The sequence below is a fragment of the Mus musculus genome, chromosome 1, assembly GCF_000001635.26.
Source record: "Mus musculus strain C57BL/6J chromosome 1, GRCm38.p6 C57BL/6J".
Taxonomy (NCBI): domain Eukaryota; kingdom Metazoa; phylum Chordata; class Mammalia; order Rodentia; family Muridae; genus Mus; species Mus musculus.
Window position 1 is genome coordinate 60945019 of NC_000067.6, and position 27197 is coordinate 60972215.

At 41.3% G+C, this 27197-nt stretch overlaps 1 protein-coding gene and 1 pseudogene across 2 annotated transcripts in view; one reads left to right on the top strand and one right to left on the bottom strand.

The window, feature by feature from the left end:
* Window positions 2936-4104, bottom strand: Gm11582 (predicted gene 11582; annotated as a pseudogene).
* Icos (inducible T cell co-stimulator) overlaps window positions 15755-27197 on the top strand; it is a 39550-nt gene continuing 28107 nt past the window's right edge. For both annotated transcript variants that reach the window (XM_006496138.2, XM_006496139.2), the window contains exons 1-2: window positions 15755-15865; window positions 17558-17664. The gene's annotated coding sequence lies outside the window, so the exon portion shown is untranslated. The remainder of the gene's footprint in view (window positions 15866-17557; window positions 17665-27197) is intronic.

Below are 27197 nucleotides of genomic sequence, written 5' to 3' on the forward strand. Positions count from 1 at the left end.
TGTCTGTGTGACAGGGAAAGCTATAAGGCTGGCGAAGAGTGCCAAGGATATAAAATTAGATAGAAGAGATGTCTGAGATCTGCAGGGAGCTCCCTGCGGCCAAGGAGATGCCATAAAAACTGCAAGAGGAGTGAGCAATGGCGGGGCAAAGGCAGGAAAGAGAGAGGGGCTCTGCAAACAAAGTGACGACCTTCAAAAACAAACAAACAGACAAACAAACAAACAAACAAACAAGCCAAAAACAAAACCCAGACAGAATGTACACCAGACAGACAGGAGGGTGGCCAGCCTCTGGATTTCCTTAAAGGGAAGCCATTGTTGATTCTGAAAAAAAGTAATTTCGACTGAAGGATGAGGAGAAGGGACCCAACTAAAGTGTGTTCAAGGAAGTGAGAGGAGAGACTTAACTAGGAAAGTAAAGCCTTACTTAAGCAATGCTCTGAATAGCATACTGCCTGAGACTGTTGCTTTGGCTTAAGTCTTCTTCACCTATTTTGTAATACTGAAAGTTGTGTCTACAATAGGAAGTTACAATTTATTACAGAAAAAGAGAGTCTTCAACAGTGTCGCCAAGTAGCCCTCCCATAACCTAAATTTTAGAGGAAAATTGTGTTAACAAGTTACAAATTTTACACTGTGACAAAGGCAAAAATACCAATACGCCAATAAGAAGAAACCTTATTTCTGATTAATTATTCAAGTGACATCATTGGGGGTTGGGGGTTGGGGGTTGGGGTGTGTGTGGAATCTGAGGCCCCGAGTTCTTTCTTGCTCAGCCTTGCTCAGCTCTTGGCTTCCATCTTGTGGTCTAAGATGGAGGCTTTGGATCCCACTGTGCTTTTCATAGGGACAAGCAGGGACAGAAAGAGAGAGGAGGCGAGTGTCTAGACTTACCTTTTAAAAAACTTTTTATGGACTTTTTTTCTGAATTCACACCATGCACCCCAATCGCACTCATCTCTGAGCCCATTAATATCCTCCCATTTCCCTTGCAACTCTCCTCCCGAAAGAAAACAAAACAAAAAAATTAAAATAAACAACAACAAAAATGTCTTGCTGTGGAAACGTCAGTGTGTCCCGCTGTGTCCCACACACAGTACACCCTTTCCCCAACAGCTTTACTTGTGAGTGTTCACTGAAGTGAGTCATTAGTCTTAGTCCCTTGGAGGCCTCTGGCTTCTGTTACATTGTAGCCTTGTCTTTTTTAGGGTATTAATAGTACGCTGCACATTCCTGTCCTTCCCCTCCTCTCTTCCTTCTTGTTGGCCAGAATCTAACCATAGAGCTTTGCCTATCTGTAAAGGTGACTAAGGAATGCAGTTTGGATTACACAGTTCAGTGTCTAGCTAATTTTTTCTAAAAGAGAACCAAAAGAATAGATATTGTAGTGAAAATTATAAATGTCTGCCGCCAGAAACCTTTGAAAGTAACTGAACTATGACTATGGAGAAAAAAAAATATTTTTTAATAGTTACCTTGAACATAATTATACTTAAACAGCAAATATAACTATGGAGTTTCATTATTGAACCTCAGTTTTTTTTCTTGTTAGGAATTCCACATCAGGGCAGGCTGGCTATTTTCTGTGAGGTAAGCAGGTGAGAAGAGGAACTATAGCATTAGCGATGGCAGACACACAGGATGATGGACACACCTTAATGCATTAGAAAAACAAGATCAGGCCAGACATATCTGTGGAAAGAGATTCTTAATATCAGGGCAAAAAAAAAAATCAATGAGATGGAAATGGGAAAAAGACAATAAAAATCAATGAAACAAATAATTTATTCTTTAAAAAAGGTAAAGTAAAAAATGACAATCCAAATTAACCAAAAGAAACAGAGAGAAGACCCAAATTAATAATATTTGAGATAAAGAGAGAGACATTACAGTAGATACCAATAAAAACTCTAAGGATACACCTTAAAAACCTGTATTAAAAGAAGTGGATAAACTTTTTCGTTGTATGTGATGTACCTAAAGTAAACCAAGATGAGATAAACAGTTTAAATAGAGTTATAGCAAGAAATAAAATTGAAGCTATAATGAAAAGTCTGTCAGTGAACAAAAGTCCTGGTGGATCCAGATGGAGATTTACAACTGAGTTCTATCAAAGCAAGAGCTGTCCTGGAACTCACTCTGTAGACCAGGCTGGCCTTGAACTCATAGATCTGCCTGTGTCTGCTTCTTGAGTTCTGGGATTAAAGGCATGTCCCACTACCGCTCTGCTAGGTAGCTAGCTAGCTAGCTAGGGCTTCTTTAATCACTTCATCACACGGAGAAGGAAGGAATGCTTCCAAGCTCTCTGAGCTAAGCATCAAGAAAACAAACGGCCCAGTAATAAAAGGGCTGTAGATCTGAACAGAGTTCTCAAGAAAAGAAATACACATGGCTAATTAACCTTTTAAAAAAGTTATCAGTAAGGAAAATGCAAATTAAAACTACTTTTGAGATTCCAGCTCACCCATGTCAGAATGAGTAGCATCAAGAAATCAGATGAGAGCAAATGCTGGAGAGAATGTGGGCAGAGGAGCCTTTCTCTATGCACTGTTGGCGAGAACATGAACAGGGTGCAGGCGTGGTGGAAATCAGCGGCGAGGTCTCTCAGGACTACAGCAGAACTATGATAGGACCCAGCTCTATCAGTCCTGGGCAAAGGAAGTCTATATCCTCCTTCAGAGCTACCTCTTCATCCATGTTCATTTATTCTCTAGTCATAATAGCTAGGAAATGAATGAGCCTAGACGTCCATGAATTGATGACCAGATAACAAAATGTGGTACATATGCAAATAGTGTTTTGAAAATTTCAGGAAAACTAGAATTGGAAAATGTTACACCTAGCAAGGGAACCTGGGCCCTGTAAGACAAACATCACATGCTCTCTTTCCTTAGATAGCTTCAAAAGTTTACATTTGTATGGTTTTTTTTTTTTTCATCTCCAACAGATTTATTTTTAAAAGAATGATCTAAGGGAGAAAAAAATGGGGGTACAGAAGTATGGACTAGAAAATAAATACAAATGTAAGCTGTTTAACTAATTTTATAACCACAGGCTTGTACAGAGAATGAGGCCCTGTACACAACACAACAGATTGAAACGAGGTGTTCCCTTAGCAAGGCTGAAGATTCAGTCTCTGGCATTTGGAACTTAGGATGCAGTCCTTGTTTCTGGATGGATCATTGGGTGTTTGGCACAGTCCAGACTTTTAACCAGATTTGAACGGAAGAATGGCCACCTGACCCAGGTAGAAGTAGATGAAGTGTTTGGTTTCATGTGTCACGTATCTATTGAAGTTTTGGCTCAGTGCCAAGTAGGGCTGTACTTCTTGTCAAACTCCTTCTTGATTTGGGTCACAATATTCTTCTCTATGTTGTACTTCTCCAACGCCTGAGTAGCGCACTCTACTGAGTCCTGTTGCATTTCTTCTGACGTGTCTGCATTTTTAAAATATTTTTATTAGGTATTTTCTTCATTTACATTTCAAATGCTATTCCAAAAGTCCCTTATACACCCCCCCTCCCCTACCCACCCACTCCAACTTCTTGGCCTGGTGTTTCCCTGTACTGAGGCATATAAAGTTCGCAAGACCTCTCTTTCCAATGATGGCAGACTAGGCCATCTTCTGCTACAGACAGCTAGAGACACGAGCTCTGGGGGTACTGGTTAGTTCATATTGTTGGTCCACCTATAGGGTTGCAGACCCCTTTAGCTCCTTGGGTACTTTCTCTAGCTCCTCCACTGGAGGCCCTGTGTTCCATCCAATAGCTGACTATGAGCATCCACTTCTGTGTTTGCCAGGCACCGGCATAGCCTCACAAGAGACAGCTATATCAGGGTCCTTTCAGCAAAATCTTGCTGGCATATGCGATGGTGTCTGAGTTTGGAGGCTGATTATGGGATGGATCCCCGGGTGTGGCAGTCTCTAGATGGCCCATCCTTTCGTCTCAGCTCCAAACTGCATTTTTGATCACTGCCTTCTGGTCACACATGGTTACTGTGGAGCAGAGGCCAGTCGGCTGCTGCAGCGAGCTCCTGGGGAAGATGCTGGAGCCACTCAAGCAGCAGAGGACAGCCGGTCTCTACCGAAGCCAGGGCACAGCTCACATTTGTATATTTAATTTGGAATATCAATAGAGGCAAGTAAGCTAGAGAGGGCCCTTAGGGGAATGGAATGCCTTAAGACACTGGCAAGAATAGAGTAGAGATGCTATAAAACAACGTGGGAAAATACTGGTGATATAAAGGTTTAAGTAGTATTAGGAGTGATAGGGAGAGGGGGTGGTGGAGAGGGGAGGGTTAGCTAAAATAAAAGGTGTATTTTGAAAAAGCCACACATAAAGTTATTACTTTGTAAGTCACTTAAAATACATTAAAAAAAGACTTTGAAGGGGGATATCCTGCATGATTGGATAACATTGCTTCTATAGATTAGTCAATTAAAAAACAAAACAAAGCAAAACAAAACAAAACAAAAAACAAAATGCTAGGTATAGGTTTCCTCCTATGAGATGCTTGTTCAGGGGACCCCAGACGGAGGTACCGCTCCATACTCCTCTTGGTTGCCCATCAGAACTAAATGATAAGAGCGTATTGCTAATGATACCACACACTTTGGTAGATGGGAATGGGCTATGCAGGCTGCTGGATGAGAAAGTCGTCAACACTCTTATGCAACTATGAACTCCGCTACCTACAACATCAATCTGCCAGGAAGATGTTACCATTGACACAACAGTGGAATGACTCTTACAGGGTTAACCAGTCACTTTCCGGTTAGATTTGAGACCTGCTCTACACAGGGGATCTCCATGCCTGGTGCTGTAAACCTGTCCACAACCATGGCTGAGGGTTTTAATAAATAAAGTTTGAAATTTTATATACTGCAATATCGACTACTTAGCCAAGATTTAATTCTTCATGTAAAATTAAGCATATGCTAACACAACTTTTCTTTCATCTTTAATAATAAATGATAAAATTATATGATATCAAAGAACTGTCTTAAAATAAGAATCTTCATGATTTTATTAGAAAAAGTTTGGCTTGTAAACCTGCTTTATTTACTTATATACTCATGGTTGCATAAAAATTTCTCAGGGGTCGCAAACAGGAAAAGATTAAGAAGTCTACAAAATATCTGGGACCATTCACCTTCTAAATAAGCTGGACTGGATCTGGAAGTGTCCTCCTCCTGGTGGGCTTTCATGGTGCCGGAAGGTATTGCTCAGGTTTCTGGGAGAACTGACATCACCAATCTTACTAGCCGTCCAAGAATCCTGCAATAGTACCGCAACTGTTAGGGGAGTAACCAATCACCATCCGTTGGATTTGGGGCCTGCTCTGCAGGAAGACTTCATGGCTGACTGTCACCTGGATCGAAAGCCTCTTGCCAGTGAGGTCCCAGGCTCTGGTGGAGAGGAGGCTGCTGCTGCTCTTTTTCTGAAGGAGCAAGATGTACCTGTTCCATTGCGTTCTACATAGGTTTGTTTACGCCCGTAGATTAGCACTGCTTTCAGCTTTGGTCAGAGATGCCTTCTCTTTGTGGTGGACAGTAGTTACTGCAGAGACACATAACTGGCTAAAGAGATGAGAATAAGTGACTGTTGAGTGCCTGTTCCTAAATGGAAAATCTATTTCACACCCTCCAAGGTGCAAGGACCATCCTGGGAAACGAGGCAGGAAGAATGTCGGAGCCTGAGGAAGAAGAGAGTGCCATCGCGGGAAATTTCAGAAGGGCTTGCTCTTTACCTACACAATTCCAGCACAAGACAGGGCCCATCTACATTCCAGTGGGGAGGGGCTCAGGAGGTCCTGCCCCTCTCTGAGGATTTCCTGGCAGTTACTGGTTTGTTGGGGCGGATGAGGTATTTTCTTAATGTGGTACGCAGCCATGTTCTTGCAACTGTTCCTCACTGATGCTCCCGTAAAGAGCCCTAAGTAAAGTCATTGGTAAGAGTAAATACACTTTTAAAAAAGTGCATAAAAGGTGAGAAGCATGATTAGATGGGAAGAGGAAAGGGATCAGGGAATGGCTGGAGGAGCAAAAAGGATAACAGGGAGTGAATATGATAAAACATATGTCTATATGGAAATGTCCTAGTGAAGCCCATTAATATGTACAATTAATATATGGTAGGAATTTTTTAATCAATATAATTTACTACTCGAAAAATGCCCTGGTTTACAAATCTAGTCTATTGTACTGGCTGTTTCTTTAATACATATTAAGTATTCATAATAAGGGATTCATTATGACATATATATAATTTTTATCATTGACCAGTTGGTTCAATTCAAAGCATGGTAAAAAATCAGTTTCCAGTTTTGGCCAAAGTGTTACTGTCTGGGTGGGGTGCAAATGAGGGAACATTTGCCTGTGGTGCAGAGCTGGTGTGCACTCTGAAACCATCTTCTCTTGGCACTTTCTTTTTCTTTTTCTTCTTTTTTTCTGGTTAATTTCATAACACCACAGAGTCATCTACTGGCCTTCAAATACAGGTCCTGGAGGTGAAACAATTTCCTTTAACAGCATTTCATTTGCTTGTAGCGACACTTAAAATGAACGGGACGCCCAACAACATGGTCTGACATAGCATGCTCTGAACTTAAAGTAAGGCGCTAGCATATATAATTTCTATGAATTTGTCATGTCATGAATACTAGGATCCTTTTTGTCTTTGAATTTGTATTTCTTTAATAGTATCACTTGATAAGGTAAAACGCTAAGAATGAAGGTTAATTTATTTGGTTTTGAAGTCTGCTTTGTTATATTCAAGCTGGGCATGATAAGAAATAAGTTAGGAAGAAAATGAAAGACAGCCATAGCAAAGCTCTATTGGCACCTTCAGACCCAAGGCGCAGGGCGTGAGAGCAGCAGAAGCCACCATGCGGGGTCTGGCAACAGTTTTGTACTGGAGAGGAGGGGGGAAAGAAACACCCTCCACCAGCCGTAGACATTGCTTTTCTGGATTAACTGCTCTCTGGAACTCCAGGGCGAGTCATCAAAGGTCAGATTGCCCCCCCCCCCTTTTCAATCTCGGGATTCCAGGACATGTAATGGGCATCATTACATTACATTCCAGCCATTTTTTGCAGCTCCACGGGCCTCAGGTTTCTCCAAGCCTTGGGCCTGTTTTATGGCCCTGGTTTGGGGATGTGGAGCTGCCATTAGGCGGCACATGGGGGAGACTGCAGCAATAGTGTTAGCCAGTGTTAGCCGTGTTTCCAGGACCCCTCCCTGCCACCGCACCGTACAACTCATCGTTTCTGGTCTCATTTTCCCTTCCCTCCCCAGTTTTTCCTGACTGTCCCTTCAATTCTCTGATTTGTTATCAATTAGAGCAAAGTTGTTGTAGAAAAGAACCAGATGGCAGTTAGAAGGATTTGAAGTTGCATTCGGTCTTCAGGTTTTAAGGTCTCTCAAAAACAGAGAGGTTAGGATGTGGGAAGCTTGGGTCCTTCATGTTTTTACCAATCAAAATAGGCAGAGTTAGGTTAATCTGGATAATGTATTTGTTGAGTAAGAAGAAAGAACCAAGACATTGGAGCAGCTGCTGTCCTTGACAGTGCTTAAGCCCCTGTGAATGCCAGTTCAGGTGTGTCTACATTTCAGCCTCTGAAAGGACCTGGTGGCCTCTCAAGACTCATTCCAGCCGTTTGATTATAGAGTGTTTTGAAGACGCATTAAAACATTTCATCGGGTTTTTACATTATGGTGTATGCTCTTGCAGTCTCTAAGTTCTTTAAGTAAAGTCTACAAATCAGCAATGACCCGTGGCTTTAAAAATGCTCTTCTGCCAATAAAAAGATGACAGGAAAAAAAAAAAAAACCCACACCATGATTTGAACTTGTTTTATTTTAAAATACTACATTTTAACATCTGTCCTGTGTGCCAAATGCTTTCAAATAGTTGTTAATTAATTAACTCTTTTAATAAACTCTTTTCAGGGTAGTTTTAGGTTCATAGGAAAATGGAGTTGAATGCATAAAGTGTCCCTGCACGCTTCAAGTCCCCATGGCCACACAGCCTGCCACACCCTGCTCTAGAGCTTTCTGTTTGCTATAGCTGAGGAGTTTACGCTCACAAGCTACCGTTTTCTAAAGCCCACAGCTTACAGCAGAGGCGGCTGCCCTTGGTCTCTTGGTGGTGTATGTCGTCGTTGGGTTTGGACGCACAGCTTCACTCCTGGACCTACTTGATTTGCAGTGTCTTACTGACTTCAGCAATTTCACTATCTTGTTCACAACAAGAAAGCTGGCAGACAGGCTTCAGGAAAGAAAGCCAGTGAGGGCTCTGGAGTGCTGGAGTGGGACTGTTTTCACATCAGAACCTCAGCAGGGTTTCTGCTGCTCAAAATAGCATTCTATTTGGCTGTTTTTTAGAGAGAGGGAAAGGGAGAGGAGAGGAGAGGAGAGGAGAGAGAGAGAGAGAGAGAGAGACAGAGAGAGAGAGAGAGAGAGAGAGAGAGACAGAGAGAGACAGAGAGAGACAGAGAGACAGACAGAGACAGAGACAGAGAGACAGAGAGAGATGAAGGGGGAGAGGGAGGGGGAAGAGGGAGAGGGAGAGGGAGAGGGAGAGGAAGAGGAAGAGGGAATCATAATTTTTTTTTTTTTGTTAGTGAAAGGAAAGAAACCCACAGAGGTTAATCATTTTGTACACTGTTGCTCAGTTCGCCTGGCTCCCGCCTCTCCTTCTTTCCACTGGACTGCCTTACTCAGGATTTCTTCACTGAACAGTTGACTCTAAAGGAAATATTCATGTAGAGTGGTACAAATCATAGCCAGTCTCTGGGAAAGTCTTCTTGGTTCTCATGAAGGAAATTGCGACTTGTTTGCACAGAGCACCTACCTTGCGGATGTCATCCAATACTGTTGCTCGATTAAATTCACCCACAGACCGCTAGAGTGTGGAGGCCCTTAGAAAGGACTGTCTAGACCAGGGATTCCTCACTGGGGCTGCCTAAGATCATCAGGGAACACAGATATTCACATTATAATTCATAAGAGTAAATTCATAAGAGTAACAAAGTTATGAAGTAGGGATGAAATACGTTTATGGTTGGGGCCCACCACAGTATGAGGGTTGTAGGTTGAGAACCATTGCTCCAGACTAAAAGTTCCTAAACGATGAAAGTTTTAGAATTTTCTTCATAGGAAGTGTTCTACAATCTCTATCAGTAAGAAGTGTATCAAATGGGAGTTTTTCTCATGGGTGGTGGGGCTGGAGATGGAATCCAATGCAATCTGTTTCCCCCGGGATATAACTTCCTCAGTTACAGCTCCTGGCTCCTCTCTCAGAGCCTGGCCTTTGACTCTCATCTAACTCCCGAGGACATTTGAGACTTGCCTTTAATGTCTTTAGTAAATTATTAAGAAAAAATATGTTGATGGTGAATATTTGGTAACTTGCCATGCTGAAACTCTTTTTTTACTTTGCCTTAATGTATGTAAATGAAAATAACTTGCCTCTGGAATTTTGAAGGCATATCTTGCCAGTGTGATTTTATTTATTTATTTACTTATTTATCTATTTATTTTTGTGGGAAACATGTTTTTTTTTCTCTCCCTTTTAAAAAGTGTGTGTGTTTTCTTTGTGTATACGCGTCTTGTGTTTGCCCACCATATGCTTGCAGAGACCATAAGAAATCCCAGACTCCCTAGTGATGTAGTGACTAGCAGCTCACAGCTGCCTGAAGGCAACGAACCAAACTGAGGTTCTCTGGAAGAGCAGTGCATGCTCTTAATCGCTGAGCCATCTATCCAGTCTCCCCTTTCTTGTAGAAATTAATTTAAAAAAAAACCTCTATATGTTTCAATCTTTGCTTTTACTGCTTGTCATTATTTGCATTTTAAATAGACACGTGCATGTGTATCTATGCACATGAGTCATGCAGTTCCACTCCCCTCAACACTGGCATGCTAGTGAGCTACAGAGTCCTTTTCAGATCCCATTTCATGTACATAGTTCTGCACAGAAGGGGCTCTGCTTTCACAAAGCCATCACTACCATCAATACCTACCCTGTCCCTATAGGAGAGTGCCCCCTGCTGTTAGCCCTCATTAATACAGTTTTTTTCCATTTTAAATTGTTTCATTAACTGAAATTTTACCAGTTATTTCCTCATTAGTTTAATAATTATTTTTTCTTTAACACATAAAGAAAAAATTTCTGATTTGGAAGCAACATTTTAAGAGCTTAGAAGCTGTCATTTGATTCTTAGCAGAGTGTGCAAAGAATTGCATAAGTCTTTAGATTCACTAGAGGCGTGAGGTAATAGAATATGCATCAAACTTGTAAGGGCAGATACAGATAGGCATGTGCAGAGAGTCACTCTCTGTGTGGGAAGCCCTGAGTAGGACCCCAAGGGAGGCAATTTCAAAGCTTGTTAGGTACAAATATAACTCCAGACAACCAACCCAACATTTCAGAAAGCAAAGTTGGAAGACGGACAGCTCTTGTGCTTCAGACATATTTACGATAATCAAAACAGCATGCTTTGGCAAAACAACAGACAAAAAGATGAACAAAGCAGAAGAGAGATGAAGACACACAACTATAAAGCCAGGCAAAGATGATGTATGAGAAAAACTGAGCCGACCTTGATTGTGGGGATGGCTGTCCAGCTACAATAGCAAAGGCCCGAGAGCAAACAAGAGTCTGGATTTGATGTGGTTCAAGAGATCTCGGAAGGAGAGTGAGGAGAGAAACTACAGAATTATGTGCAGAAAATGCACCTGATAAAGGACTGTTGCCCAAAGTATAACAACAGCCGCTGCCCTCAAAATTCAACAATGAGAAAATATACGACCCAAATAAAAGTTTGGTAAAACCCCTGAGCTAATATTTCACACAGGAGAAACACAAATGGCAGGGCAGCTGCTCAGTATCATGCCACTGAGGAACTGCTCCTAAAAATGGATGCTCGGCCCGTTCAACGTCGAATTCAATGTTCAAAATACAGATTACCCTCAACACCTAGTGCTGGCAAAGATTTGAAACGACAGGGAATGACAGTCATTGCCAGCAGCATTTTAAAACGGTTATTGTCTTGTTGGAATTGAGTTAACTCAACATTGTCTTATTACGTAAGCCACACAGTCATAGTCTTTATTATATACAGCCTCATGAATCAAAAATTCATGTCTCCACAAAGATCCACATACCAATATTTATAGCAGCTTTATTCATAATAGACAGAACTCAAGAGAGAAAAATATCCTCTCATGGGAGGACAGACAATAACAACTATGGTAGATCCAGACACAGGGCCAAAAAGAGAGTGGATGGATGGCCCAGTGGTTAAAGCACTCGCCATGCAAGCACGAGAGTTTAGACTCCCCAAGCTTGTGTAAACGCTGGTGGGAGTGGTGGCCTGCCTGCAACTCCAGCCTCAAAGGCAGAGACTGGGGATCCCCTAAGCAAGCTGTCGGGGAGACTCTCCTATCTGCCGGCTCTAGGTTTGATGGAGAGACCCTGACTCAAAGAAGGTGGTTGAAGACTGACGAAGGAAATTTTTCCATATCAATCTTGGGCCTCTACATACATAGGTACATATATGCACATGCAGCCTTACCTGTGTGTACTCACACACAGGCAATCATCTACTCTCACATGCATTTAAATGTGCCCATGTATATAAAGAAGAAAAAAAAAGAAATGAGATATAAAGCCATCAAAACAAAAAAATGGAGGGATATTAAAAGCATTAAATAAATACAAAGTAAAAAGAAACCCACTTATCTGTATGATGATGGCTGTGACATTCCAAAAGAGGGGGAAAAAACTATGGAGACAGTTTTTTAAAATGAGTGGTTTCCACGGAGACGGGAAAGGGAGAAGTGAGTAGGGGAAACAGAGAGTGCTTTTAGGGCAGGGACACTTCTGTGTGATAGACAGGAGCAGCTGGTGCACATCATTGTTTTTTTCCCCAAATGTATAGACTGTAACACCAAGAACGAGGCTCAGATAAACAGCGAGCTTTGAGTGATGGCGATGTGTGGCTGTAGCTTCATGGATTATAACAAATGTCCCACTCTAGCGCAGAACGGTGGTGGAAGCAGGGGTTGTGCTCACGTAGGGATGGAGTGTATGGCAACTGCCTGTGCTTTCTCTTCAGGTTTATTCATGCTGGTTCAAATGATATTTATTAATAAAAATTTGGACCATTAAGGACTTTTTAATGTTTTTTTTCACAGTTGAGTATGAATTAGGTTGGGTACAGTTGACTCTTCTCAAGCAAAGTATGACTATCAAGAGAAAGGAGGGAGGTGGACCTGTAGTAGCATCAAAAATGGGGAAGAAACAACTAGCAAGGTGTAGGTGGTATGAAGGTCATGTGTGTCAAGGTGTATGAAGGTCAAATATGGTCAATAATTTTTGTCAATTTAAAAGGAGTCCCCAAGAGCATCAGTTGGTTTTATGTGTCAATATGAGTGAGCTAAGAGATTGCCTGGTGAACTATTTCAGCGTATGTCTGTGAGGGTGTTTCCAGGGGAAAGTAATGTTCTGATGAGTGGGAAGAGTAAAGATCTGCCTCTTCCTGCGGCAAGCAACATCTAGTCTTTTGGGTGACCAGTAGAGCATCAACTGAGGTGGAGGAAGGGTGGTTTCTCCTTCCCTCAGACTCGTTTGTATGTTCTTGGCTGTTGGATCTTGGACTGGGATCGGGACTTAGATCATTAGTTATCTTAATGGTTCTCAAGTCTGTGGCTTTGTGTTGGAGCCATCGGCTTTCCTCATCCTCCTCAGATGCCGATGTCACACTGTCTCGCTTTCCAGCTTCCATTGTTTGCATAAGCCAAGCCCTAATAATAAGTATCTATCCATCAATCAATCAATCTATCTATCTATCTATCTATCTATCTATCTATCTATCTATCTATCTATTTATCTATCTACTATCTATCTTCCATCTTTCTATCAACATCTATCTATCATATGTCTTCTATCATCTATATTTCTATCAATCCATCCATCCATCCATCCATCCATCCATCCATTCATCCATTGATCCTTCTACCAAGTCTACCCATGTGTCTACTCTTCTTATTGGTTATGTTTTTTTTTTTAAAGAGCCCTGACTAATATACTAGACTTATTCCTATGCAGTGTGGGGGCAGTATTATGTTAGTCTCCTCTCTATTTCCCCTTTTTCTTTAGAGATTTATTTTTCTTTAACGTGTATGGGTGTTTTGCATTCATGTACTGAGGTTCACTGCATACATACCTAGTGTCGGTGGAAACCAGAAGACAGCTCCAGATCTTTTGGAACTGGAGTTATGGATATTGTATGCCATTATGTAGATAACTGGGAATGCAACCTAGATCCTTTTCAATGGCAGCAAATACTCTTTCAAAATAAATTAATATTTTTTATTTTATGTGAATAGATGTTTTTCATGCATGCCTGTGCACCAAGTGGATGCAATGTCCATGGAGGCCAGTAGGGTGCATCAGAGCCCCTGGAACTGGAGTTAAAAGCAGTTGTTGCCATGTGAGTGCTGGGAATTAAACTTTGGCCATCTGGAAGATCAGTCAGTGCTCTTTACTGCTGTCCATCTCTCCACCACCCTACCTCTTTGAGTCAGGGTCTTATGCATTCCAGGCTAGCTTTGAATTTGCTATGTAGCCGAGGAGAACTTGAACTTTTGGTCCTTCTGCCTCCCTGTGCTGGGATTACAGACATGTATCACTGCTGATTTATGTGTAGGGAGAGAGCTAAGCAGGCATCCTGAATGCCCGTCAAACACTCGATAAAGAGCTACAACTCACTCCTATTTTTCTCTATAATAAAATAATTAACACATGTAATTTCACATCTTTTAAAATATTCCATCTCTTATCTATTATGTTATTATTATTAAATTCTTATTATTAATATCTTGTGAGAGGTGGTCTCAAAAAAGCTATGTAGCTGAGGGTAGCCTCAAGCTCCTGCCTCTCCTCCTTCATCTTCCACGTTCTGGGGCAATGTGCTCCTCACAGCACCCAGGTCCCTTCTTATTTTTCTATATAGGAATGTCATTATTTACATAGGTAGGTCTCATGTACATTTGTACATTTTATGTTTTCATCCAAAAACATTTCATAGACATCCCCTACGATGTTAAACAGATGTTACCTTTTAGTCCCGACTCTGACATTTATTAATCGTGTGTCTTTGGGCAGATGACGTCATCTTTCTGGCACAAGTTTCCCACCTAATTATAAAGTCAAGCATTTCTCTGTAGACAATTGTGAGGACCAGTTGATATCACATATATAAATCTCTAAAACAATGAACCCGGCAAGCAACAGGTTCTAATCAAGAGTTACCTAATCCTACAACCACTGCAGGGAAAGCAAACCCTTTCTTTCTCTTTTGGCAGTTGTGGCCTCCAGTCCAAGGATTCATAACAACTGAAGCCCGTGTCTAGCGAGGGCTGTAAGATGCCATAGATGGAGCTCTGGTGGGGAATCAGACCACATCAACTTCTGACTCTGCTATCTTGTAGGAATTTCCTTACCTCTGGTTCCGCTGCTGCAGCTTCAAAATAGCAACAGTATGTGGTAAGACACTGACTGCAGTGCAAATAGAATTAGGGGTGTGATACCTGAACTGAAGACTCAATAGGAGCAAGGGCAAAGTGAAGGGCAAAGGCTTTGACAGTCACTAGCTTGCCCTGTCATTTTCTGCCTGGTAAGCTTTGAGAACATTATTATAAGCATTCATTTAAATTTTGATTTTTTTTTTAAAAAAATAAGGTCTTACGTAGGCCAGGCTGACATAGAAATCCTGATCTCCCTGCCTCTGCTTCCTAAGTGCTGGAATTACATGCATGCCTTAGGATGCTTGGCTATCGTCTTAGGGTTTTACTGCTGCGAACAGACACCACGACCAAGGCAACTCTTATAAGGACAACATTTAACTGGGGCTGGCTTACAGGCTCAGAGGTTCAGTCCATTATCATCAAGGCAAGAACATGGCAGCATCCAGGGAGGCATGGTGCAGTAGGAGCTAAGAGTTCTACATCTTCATCCGAAGGCTGCTAGCAGAAGACTGGCTTCCAGACAGCTAGGACTAGGGTATTAAAGCCCATACCCACAGTGACACACCTACTCCAACAAGGCCACATCTCCAAATAGTGCCACTCCCTGGGTCAAGCATATATAAGCCCTCCCAGCTATGGAGTCCATTCTGTCTGGGATGGTAAAACACTCACTTTAAAGCATTACTCTGAGAGAAAACCGTGGTGACAGGTGAGTGCAGGTGGTGGCTAGGAAGTGGACACCGTAGGGAGGCTGCTTCCGTTCCCCATGTTGTAGTCCAGCCTGAAGGACACAAGTCCTGTTCCAGGACTCTAACCTCCCTTCAAATCTCTCTCAATTCCAAACCTGGTCCTGCCAATGAACTCTCAGAATCCAAATCTGCAGTAACAGGGTGTGCTGACATCTTAGCTGTCCAATCCCTGCATCTGGTCATGGCAGAGCCTAGAGGGAGCTGGGGTCATGTGCTAATCTCCTCCATTGATATCTTGTTCTGCTTCTTCCCTGTGTGTGCGAGATATATTTTATTTAAAGTTACAAGTAACTCCTGCTCGCCACATCGCCGATCTGTCGCAGATCTGACAGGGCGGCTGCACAGCCTGCTAGCAGTCGGAGAGCATGGGAACAGGATGGGAGGAGACCGTGTTATCACTCTCAGCCAGCTTCCTTAGCCTCCCCAGGATTTTGCAATCCTCCAAAGATATCTTGGCTTCCTTCTCAAATCTCTGAGTGGACGCTCCTACACTTCCTCCTGGAGCGAAGAGAGAAAAAAAACATGCAGCTTTGCAGGTCATCGACTCTTTCAAGGCTGACAGAGAAATTTTAAGAAAGTAGTAAGTTGTAGCTTTCTTTTGCGGGGAGGGGCTGGGTTTCGAGACAGGGTTTCTCTGTATAGCCCTGGCTGACCTGGAACTCACTCTGTAGACCAGGCTGGCCTCGAACTCAGAAATCCACCTGCCTCTGCCTCCCAAGTGCTGGGATTAAAGGCGTGTGCCACCACTGCCTAGCTAAGGTGTTGCTTTCTTTCATCAGACAATCTGTCTATCTTCTAGTGGAGACCTGGCTTCCGATGAGAATACAGAAATTCATTTCTGGGGGCTGTGACTAACTAAAAAAAAAAAAATCCATTCCTCATACTGCACCTCACATGCATTGCACGAATGCCTGAGGAGTCACTTCTGTTCCCCCAGGAAGGGAGCACAAGCATTTGTACAGCTGTGGGTTTGAGGATCACAAGTCTGATTCAGCAGTGCTCCCTTGTGGTCGTATTTGGTAACTATCGAAGGCTCATAGATGGGAAGGAATTGAAATTTCATAGCAGGAAACCCTTAGGAATATGCTTTTCTCTTTTAAATACACAATAAGATAACATCACCTCCACTTTAAACAAGTATGTTTTGTTGCATAGAACTAATTTAAAAATTTCAAACATGTCTACTTTTTAAAAGCAACCCAGCTGAACAAACAAGCGTTATTTTTCTGTATTTTTGGCTGTAGAAATCATTGGAATTTTCCAGTTGAGCTTCCATTTAGGTTATAAGACCCTAGGAAGTGGAGCCCAGTTAGGCACTTTCTTAAAGAAGATTTTGTCATGCAATTGATTAACTTACTGAATAACTATTTGATGAATGCAAAGCGATCCCATATTCCTTAATGGGTATTCCATTTTGATATCACTTTCTATACTATGAGTGCTTGTAAAAAGAACTAGTCACACTAACTACAAATAGGTCAGAGACCCCCATCTTCTCCATCAGACATTCTGGAAAACTGAGAGTTACCCTGTAGGAACGAACACCTGCTATACCTGCAACGTAAACATTTGGTGTTTCATGCTAGTGTGATACTACTTTTTTTTTTTTTTTTACCTTTGTTACCTAAAATGGACATACCAGGATTGTTAATATCAATGTTCATAAAAATAATGTGTTGAAACTATGCTGACAAGTAGGGTCCCCTCATTTAAACACAGTTCTTTTAAAATTAGGCAACAACATAGCATCATTGCTGAGACTCAGTCGCCAAGCAACAGTCTGCAAGAGGAATCCAGTTTAATATTTTCACATCAAGTTGTGTTTTATTAGGAAACCTCCCGGATACTAGGTGAAATAAGAATCACATTCAAGGGATGGAGAGACAGCTCAGCCATTAAGAGCATTCGCTGCTCTTGCAGAAGGCCTGGGTTCTGTTCCTAGTCCCTATATAGTAGCTCACAACCCAGTTCCAGAGGACCCCCCCTCCTGGCCTCTGTGGGTACTGCACTCGTGGTGCAAAATACATACAAGTAGGTAAACACTCATACACATAAGATAAAAGTTAAAATATTTTTAAAAGATCACATTCACAATTACAGCAAAACTTCTGGTTTTACATAATCAGGGCAAACCCAGTTGAACGAACTCTGGTTAAGAACATGCCATTTTTTCCCCAAGAGGCCTGTATAATGGAAAAGAGTGTGGGCAGGCTTTCTTGAACTCAAGCCCTTCCTACATGTTATTTTCTGAGCCTCAGTTTCTTTTCTGCAGACGGAACTGCTGTGAGGATTAGACAACGAATGTTTCGCGTTTAGCACAGTACATGGAAGAAGCGTACTGACAAACAGTGTTGTCTATAACTACGCCACACCCTTCAGGTGAGAGGACTTTAATCAGCATGCGCCAACCACTGCCGCTGCGGCAGGAGCTGTTGATTGTGAATTGATAGAAACTCTAAAACATTTAAGTCCAGGATTTAGATTTTTCTCCTTGTTTCATTCCGGTCTTGCCCTGTAAGCTGAGTGGGGACCTTGTACAATTTTAAACCTTTTTACAGTGAGTGCACTTTTCAGGAATAATTAGAGGCGTCTCTCTCATTGGGTTCTACGGAGGTTTAAGGGTCCTCTGCATGCAAAGTGTTTAGAGTGGCAGGGAGTGAGACCTAGGTAAATACATACTGCTGGTAGTTAAAGTTGGAATTCACCCAGAGTCTAGGAAATAATTCAGCTCACTTACATCTGTTAGCTACATCTGTTACTTGTGTTACGTCACTTTCCATATAAACGAGGAGAACACCCCCTCCCCACTCTCTCTCTTTCTTCTTTCCCCTTCCACTTGCCCTGCCACTCCTTTTCTTCTCTCCCTTACAATAAACCTCTCTCACGTGGAACCGCCTTGGCCTGGTGTTCTGTTCGGGTATATCCACTATATATTATTATTAATACATCAGGTATTAGGACTTCTTTGAAGGTCTGATAGAATTCTGCACTAAACCCATCTGGTCCTGGGCTTTTTTGAGATAGGAGACTTTTGATGACTGCTTCTATTTCTTTAGGGGTTATGGGACTATTTAGATGGTTTATCTGATCCTGATTTAACTTTGGTATTTGGTGTCTGTCTAGAAAATTGTCCATTTCAACCAGATTTTCTAGTTTTATTGAGTATAGGCTTTCGTAGTAGGATCTGATTTTTTTTTCAGTTTCTGTTGTTATATCTCCCTTTTCATTTCTGATTTTGTTAATTTGGATGCTGTCACTGTGCCCTCTGGTTAGTCTGGCTAAGGGTTTATCTATCTTGTTGATTTTCTCAAAGAACCACCTTCTGGTTTTGTTGATTCTTTGTACAGTTCTTTTTGTTTCTACTTGGTTGATTTCAGCCCTGAGTTTGATTATTTTATGCCTCTTGGGTATATTTGCTTCTTTTTGTTCTAAAGCTTGCAGGTGTGCTGCTAAGCTGCTAGTGTGTGCTCTCTCCAGTTTCTTTTTGGAGGTACTCAGGGCTGAGTTTCCTCTTAGCACTGCTTTCACTGTGTCCCATAAGTTTGGGTATGTTGTACCTTCATTTTCATTAAATTCTAAAAAGTCTTTAATTTCTTTCTTTATTTCTTACTTGACCAAGTTATCATTGAGTAGAGCATTGTTCAGCTTCCATGTGTATGTGGGCTTTCTGTTGTTATTGAAGACCAGCCTTAGTCCATGGTGATCTGATAGGATGCATGGGATTATTTCAATCTTCTTTTATCTGTTGAGGCCTGATTTGTGACCAATTATATGGTCAGTTTTGGAGAAGGTACCATGAGGTGCTGAGAAGAAGGTATATTCTTTTGTTTTAGGATGAAATGTTCTATAGATATCTGTTAAATCCATTTGGTCCATAACTTCTGTTAGTTTCACTGTGTCTCTGTTTAGTTTCTATTTCCATGATCTGTCCATTGATGAGAGCAGTGTGTTGAAGTCTCCCACTATTATTGTGTGAGGTGCAATGTGTGCTTTGAGCTTTAGTAAAGTTTCCTTTATGAATGTGGATGCCCTTGCATTTGGAGCATAGATGTTCAGAATTGAGAGTTCTTGGTAGATTTTTCCTTTGGCCAGTATGAAGTGTCCTTCCTTATCCCTTTTGATAACCTTTGGTTGAAAGTTGATTTTATTCAATATTAGAATGGCTACTCCGGCTTGTTTCTTGGAACCATTTGCTTGGAAAATTGTTTTCCAGTCCTTTACTCTGAGTTAGTGTCTGTCTTTGACACTGAGGTGCATTTTCTGTAAGCAGTAAAATGCTGGGTCTTGTTTACATATCCAGTCTGTTAGTCTATGCCTTTTTATTGGGGAATTGAGTCCATTGATGTTAAGAGATATTAAGGAATAGTGATTGTTGCTTCCTGTTATTTTTGATGTTAATTTTTTTATGTTTGTGTGGCTTCTTTTGGGTTTGTTGGAAGGAGATTACTTTCTTGCTTTTTCTAGGGTATAGTTTCGCTCCTTGTGTTGCTATTTTCCATCTATTATCCTTTGAAGGGCTAGATTTGTGTAAATTGGATTTATCATAGAATATCTTAGTTTCTCCATCTATGATAATTGAGAGTTTTGCTGGGTATAGTAGCTTGGGCTGGCATTTTTTGTTCTCTTAGGGTCTGTATAACATCTGTCCAGGATCTTCTGGTTTTCATAGTCTCTGGTGAGAAGTCTGGTGTATTTCTGATTGGTCTGCATTTATATGTTATTTGACCTTTTTCCCTTACCGCTTTTAACATTCTTTCTTTGTTTTGTGCATTTGGTGTTTTGAGTATTATGTGACAGGAAGAATTTCTTTTCTGGTCCAATCTATTTGGAGTTCTGTAGGCCTCTTGTATGTTTATTGACATCTCTTTCTTTAAGTTAGGGAAATTTTCTTCTATAATTTCATTGAAGATATTTACTGGCCCTTTAAGTCAGAAATCGTCACTCTCTTCTATACCTATTGTCCTTAGGTTTGGTCTGCTCATTGTGTCCTGGATTTCCTGGATGTTTTGGGTTAGGAACTTTTTGTATTTTGCATTTTCTTTGACTGTTGTGTCAATGTTTTCTATGGTATCTGCATCTGAGATTCTCTCTTCTATCTCTTGTATTCTGTTGGTGATGCTTGCATCTATGACTTGTAATCTCTTTCCTAGGTTTTCTATCTCCAGGGTTGTCTCCCTTTGTGATTTCTTTATTGTTTCTCATTTCATTTTTAGCTCCTGAATGGTTTTGTTCAATTCCTTCACCTGTTTGGTTGTATTTTCCTGTAATTCTTTAAGGGATTTTTGTGTTTCCACTTTAAGGGCTTCTTTCTGTTTACCTGTGTTCTCCTGTATTTCTTTAAGGGAGTTATTTATGTCCTTCTTAAAGTCCACTATCATCATCATGAGATTTGATTTTAAATCAGAGTCTTGCTTTTCTGGTGTGTTGGGGGTAACCAGGGTTCAATGTGGTGGGAGAACTGGGTTCTAATGATGCCAAGTAGCCTTGGTTTCTGTTGCTTATGTTTTTGCACTTGCCTCTCACCATTTGGTTATCTGTGGTGTTAGCTGGTCTTGCTGTCTTTGACTGTGGCTTATCCTTCCTGCAAGCCTGTGTTTCAGTACTCCTGGGAGACCAGTTCTCTCCAGGAGGGATTTGGGTATGGAGCACTGTGGCACAGGATCAGTTCTGGGGTGCAGATGGCCAGTACTTGGGTATTGAACTTTGACCTCTGTGCCATTGTTTAGGTAAAGAACTCATCTCAGGTATGAGCTAAAATAAATTGTTTTCTCCCTGATTGCTTTTCCTCGTGGTGTTTAAAACACATATATGCAGGCAAAACATCCACATACATTAAAAAAAATAATAAGAAAGAAAGAAAGGAAGAAAGAAAGACTAAGAAAGAAGGAAAGAAAGAAGGAAAGAAAGAAAGAAAGAAAGAAAGAAAGAAAGAAAGAAAGAAAGAAAGAAAGAAAGAAAGAAAGAAAGGAAGGAAGGAAGCTGCTTACATTTGGACAATTTGAATTGATTTTATAAGGTGAATTTTCTTTAATAAGTCACCAAATTAGATATATTGAGTACTTAAACACATATGCATGCATATACATATATAGTCTGTGGCTTATCTCTGATTTATCTTGCATACACCTTCCTGTTAACACTATGTCAGCCTCAAAATGCCATATTTTGCCTCCAGACCATTTTAAATAGTCTGGAAATTCTCTGGCTTTTGAGGACCCCTGAAGTTCATTGTCTGTTTTCAATCCTTCTGTGCTGGTCACTTTCTTAGTTCTGTTTCTGATTTCCTCACAGGTTGATAGTCTGTTCCATTTTTCCATTTCTCTACAAATTTTATGTTTTCTAGAAAATTGGCAATGTCTAACATATTTTTAAGTTAAGTGGTTTATATTTGGTGTTGCTTTTTCTTTTAAATTAAAATAAGACTCATTAGTATATGTGCTCCTTTCCTTTCCAATATTGGTACTATGGATTCTCTTGTCATACTAAAAGAATCTCACCCAGATTAGTTTTGAAATAAAGATAGCACTTTTAGTTTGTTATTTAACATTTCCTGGTTCTTAATATTTTTGTTTTACAACATATATTAATTCTATATTTCTGATTTATAAGGATTCATTTAGTTATTCTTTTTGAATTACTATCAAATCAAAAGACTTATTCATTGGCATTATTTAATTTAATTTGTTCATGTATGTGTGTGGTGTATGTATGTGTGTATGTGCATACATGTGTGTATGTACATATGTGATAGGGATACATGCTCTTTCTCTGTGTGTATGGTACATGTGTGTATGCACATATGCGTGTATATGGTTGTATATTCTCTTTGTGTATGGTACATACATGTATGTATGTGTGTATGTACATATGTGTGTACATGTGTGTGTGCTCCCTCTGTGTATGAGGCATGCATGTGTGTTTATGCATGCATGTATGTGCATGTGTATATGTGCATGTGTATATATGTATGTGTGCTCTCTCTCTCTGTGTATCATGCATGCACACATGTAGGACCAGAACAGATAATAAAGTGACTACTACACTCCATCCTACTACCTTAAGACAGGACCTCTTGTTGAACAGGAAGCTTGTTCTTTTGGTTCGTCTGCTGGCCACTGAGCTCTCAGGCTCTGCCTGTCTTTGATATGTTATGTTGGGGCTACAGGCATATGCAGCCATGCCTGGAGTTTTATTCATGGATGCAGCCTTATGGCCATGAGAAACCCACAGAAATATTAAGAGCAGGAAGAGGGGTTGGATACTGAGCCTGGGATCTTCTTCAGATAACCCCTACCTCCAGTCCTCCTGTCAATCTTGAGGCTGGCAACACGTCCATTTTTTTGCTAAGCTGGTTTTGCAGAGCCTGGTAACAGAAACCAGCCTGGGACTGAAGGGTAAAGGGCAGGAGGAGAGAGTTCCAGCCGGTTCCTGCAGGGAGGAGAGTCCTAGGCTTGTTCAGGCAGGCAGTTGGGTTTGGTGGAAGTCATGGCTGGGAACACAGGGAGGCCTCCTGCAGGAGATTAGACACACTGCTCCTTAGAGGAAGACCTGCTCCATTGCTCCAGCACAGTGAATCCTGATGAGAAGAGGCAGTCCATGATTTTAAGGCATTTATTGTCATGGAGTAGAGGTAGAGAAAGGCAGAGAGAAGGAGCAAGTAGAGAAATAGAGGCTGGCCATGACCACGTGGAGCGAGGTGGGGAGGGAATGGGGAGAGAGGAGGAGCAAGAGGCAAGGGAGAGATGCAGTAGTAAGAGAGGGAGGAGGGATCAAGCAGCCCCTTTTATAGTGGGTCAGGACTACCTGGCTGTTGCTAGGTAACTGTGGAGGTGGAGTCCAGACAGAATACCAGGAGCTTGGGGCTTTGCCCTATGTGACTAATGACCACAGAATTATGAAGCTGGGGCCTTGTGTCAGGAGCCTAGTGTCTGGGAGCATGGCAAACAGGCCTTCTGTCTCTTGCAGAGTTATCTGCTGGGTCACCAGGGTTTAAACCTAGCTCAACCAGAAAACAGTCTGCCTTTCACGGTCCCACAAGGCCTAGTATTCATCTTCTCTCTCTCTCTCTCTCTCTCTCTCTCTCTCTCTCTCTCTCTCAACACTTTTCAGAATGAAATTTAGTGTCACTCTGGCAGTCTTTTTGTACTTCCTCTCCCTTCATGCATGTACCTTAAGATATTCTGATTCAACATGCCATTTGAGGAAACCAATTACGCCCTGAGCCGAGGAGTCCGACTTGGTTTTGATCACAAGCCCAGCAATCCTGTCCTGAACTTATCTGAAGATTTAAACTGGGGAGTTGGGTAATAAAGTGACATTAATATTCATGGATTTATAGCTGCACCTGTCAGAAAACTTTGTTTATATTCATATACCCAAATGGTTTATCAAACTCCAGAACCAAGGAGGTATGGATGCTTCTTTGTACCTGTAATTAGAGGAGCAAGGAGTGGTTAGCTGTGCCCAAGGTTATTTATAATTGCATTCTTTAGGCAACATAGCCTCTGTGAGATGGGGCTGCAAGCAAACTTTCAGGGCCAATTCTTGCAACCCAGAGCCTTTGCTTCCCCGCACATGAAGGAGAACTAAGGTAGAAGCAGGTTTGTCTGAGTTTTAAACATGATCCCAGCTTACTGTAAAGCGACTTCTATGAGACAGGCTCCCGTGTTAATGAGATGGAGATTATAATAATATCTGCCTGTGTAAGTGCCATTTGCCTTAGTATATCATGTGCGGAGGTGTTGTGTACCACGCACCATGCCATGTAAATGGATTTTCCTCTTCCCACCAGCTCTTCCATTTGCCTCTAACTAAGGCATTCTGGGATGTTTCACAACATCTTCTCCATTAAGCTTTTCAGCCAGCTCTGATTTTTCTTGCCATAACTTGAGACTCAAGCAGGTATCTATTTACCTCCTCCGATGTCTTCTCAGACCCAGAGCTTCATAGTATGACTAAGGCTTGGCAGCCAGGTTTTCCCAGGGATCCTTTGTCTCTGCTCTCTGAGGCTGGGATTACAGCTGGGCCCCCACACCTACTTTACCATGGCCTGGACTCCGGCTCTCTTGCTTGTGTGGCAAGCGTGTTAACTGACGAGCCGCCCATCTTCCCATTTCTGTATCCAGATACAGACCTATAGCTACTAAACCACATCTTTACTCATACAATTGCTTATGAATTAGTAGGCTGTTTGTGCTGCTAAGACTCACAGTAGGACTGTAGGGGTCTGACTCTCTTACATAAGGAGTCAAGTGCTTGGGGGAGTTTAAGAGGAAAGGACGCTGAATGTGGAGGATGGGGAAGAAACAAGCCTCAGATTCACATGGGAAACAGTTAGGTGCAGTGGTAACTAACAGCCAAGCAAATGAGGACCCTTTTCTGGGCATATTCTAAAGCCCATGGCTGGACTAGAGAGATGGCTCCGTGGTTAAGTGCACTGGCTGCTCTTTCAGAGGTCCTGAGGTCAATTCCCAGCTACAACATGGTGACTCAAAACCATCTGTAATGGGATCTGATGCCTTCTTCTCGTGTGTCTGAAGAAAGCTACAATATACTCATATACATTAAATAAATAAATAAATAAATAAATAAAAATTTTTTAAAAAGGCTCATTGTTAGTCATCGGATCACCTTTGCTCTCTGTGTTTGAGGCACTCTGCTCCTGCATACACAGTGAAGATGCACAAAACTTACAACAACAACAACAACAACAACACCCCTCACAACATTCAATGTATTTTATTCTCACTGAATAATACATGATGTAGAAATATTTTTAAAGTTTAGGAAAACACAAAGAAAATACAATGTTTGGAAATGCTAGCATTTTAATTATATTTTGACATGATATTTTAATTATTAAATGAAGATTCTGGTATCTAGCCTTTCTTTCTGCTATAATTCCTACACAATTTTCTTTCTATGTAATCTTTTACTGTTGTTCATATGTATATATGTGTGAGCATATGTGTACTTGTGTGCTGTGCACACTGAGGATGATGTCAATCTTTCTCTATTAAGTCTACCTTGTTCCTTGAGGTGGGATTTCTCAATTAGGAGTTAAGCTAGCAAGCCTTAGAGATTCCCCTGTCTCCAATCTTCATGGTGATGGAGTTACAGTTAAGCAAACAATCTTGCTTGATTTTTTTAAAAGTTCCCTTTATCTTCTCTCCCTTCCTCCCTCACCTCTCTCTCTCTCTCTCTCTCTCTCTCTCTCTCTCTCTCTCTCTCTCTCTTTCTCGTGTGTGTGTGTGTGTGTGTGTGTGTGTGTGTGTGTGTGTGTGATAGGACAGTTGATGGGAGTAGATTCTCTCCTACCATGTGGGTCCTGGGATCATTCTCAGGTCACCAGGATTGGCAGCAAGCCACTTTAATACTGGGCTGTCTTGCTGGCTTTGCCTAGCTTTTTCTGTGTGGATATTGAGAACTCAGAAGCTCATGTTTGTGCAGCAAATATTCTTACCCACTGAGCCATATTCCTGGTTATACCTTTATATATTTCATAAGAAACTTTAAATATTAAGATTAAATATATGGAGTGCATGTCACTTACCTTTTCCCCTGAGTATGTACTAAGTGGCTTCTTAACCATTCCATGCAGTCTTTGGCTTGAGTCTCTGTGCTGGATTCTGCTGATGTGGATTTTCTTTTGCTTCTTTTGGTGGCCTTGAAAGATGAATAGCTATTTTTTTTTCTTTAAAAATAGAAAGCACATTTTCAGTTTATACCAGTAGGTGTCATCCATTCACACACAGCATAGTCTAAAAAGTCTAAAGCAATTCAACCTAATGTCTAATTCTAGCCCACACAAGTGCCTTGGGTGGAGGGTGTTTAAGTTTAGTAGATTTTAGGGCTCCTCCTTCTATGTGCATGTGCTTGTACCCATGTGTGTGTGCACGTGAGATTTTGGATTTCAGTCTACACATTCTACCTTGTTTGAGCCAGGGTCTCTTTGTTGTTCATTACTATCTAACCCAGGTTATCTGTCACGCAAGCTTCGGAAAATTCTCTGGTCTCCCATCTTGATGTAGAAGTACTGGGAGTACAGATGTGCACTAACATACCTGGCTTTACATGGATTTTGGATATCTGAACTCACTTTTCAGGTTTGCATCTCCCCAGCTAGAAGGCAGGTTTATTATTATTTTTTTAATGGAATGAAGTTCATATGTTTGAAGATATCACTTTTGTATCTCCCAAATTTTTTAGTCACTAAGGGGAATTTATTAAAGCCTTGCTTTGAACAGCTACCCTAAGAAGGTTGTCATGGTTTCCTGCAATGGTCATAGTCCTATCAATGAAAAATTGAAACATATTAAAATTCTTTAAAATATAAAATAATCATTAATACTGACAAAATATTTAAATATTCATTACTAGTATCTCTTAATGATTTTGGAGAATTTTCGTATGCATCATCCTTTTCCTTACAAGGGACCTTTGAGGTCACACATAAAGTAATTCCTGAGCAGAGAAGTTAGGCTTCTTTCCCAAGAGCATGGAGCTGGTGAATGATGGAGTTGAGTCTAGAATGTAAGTCTCTTGACGTTAGTCAAATCCATATGTATGTATATAATGTCAAAATGTGTTATGCTTCAAAGCACGCGTTTCAAATGGACGGTCCAAGCAGGGCGTGGCGATGCGCTCCCGTGACCTCATCAGTCAGAAAGCTGAAGCTGTGATTGGGGTGATTCTGGCATGTTTATAAACAGAAGGGAAGAGATGTGTGTTAGTGATCTGGCATCAAAGGTAGGGACAAGGTGGCCAAACCCCCGGAGATGGCAGAGGGACTGGGAAGTAGAGGCACGACTCATGGATGCTTTGAATGGCATCTAACTGGGACGAAGGTCAGTGCGTCTTAGTTAGGGTTCACTTGTTTAACATATTAGTCATATCATCTAATGTCACAACTT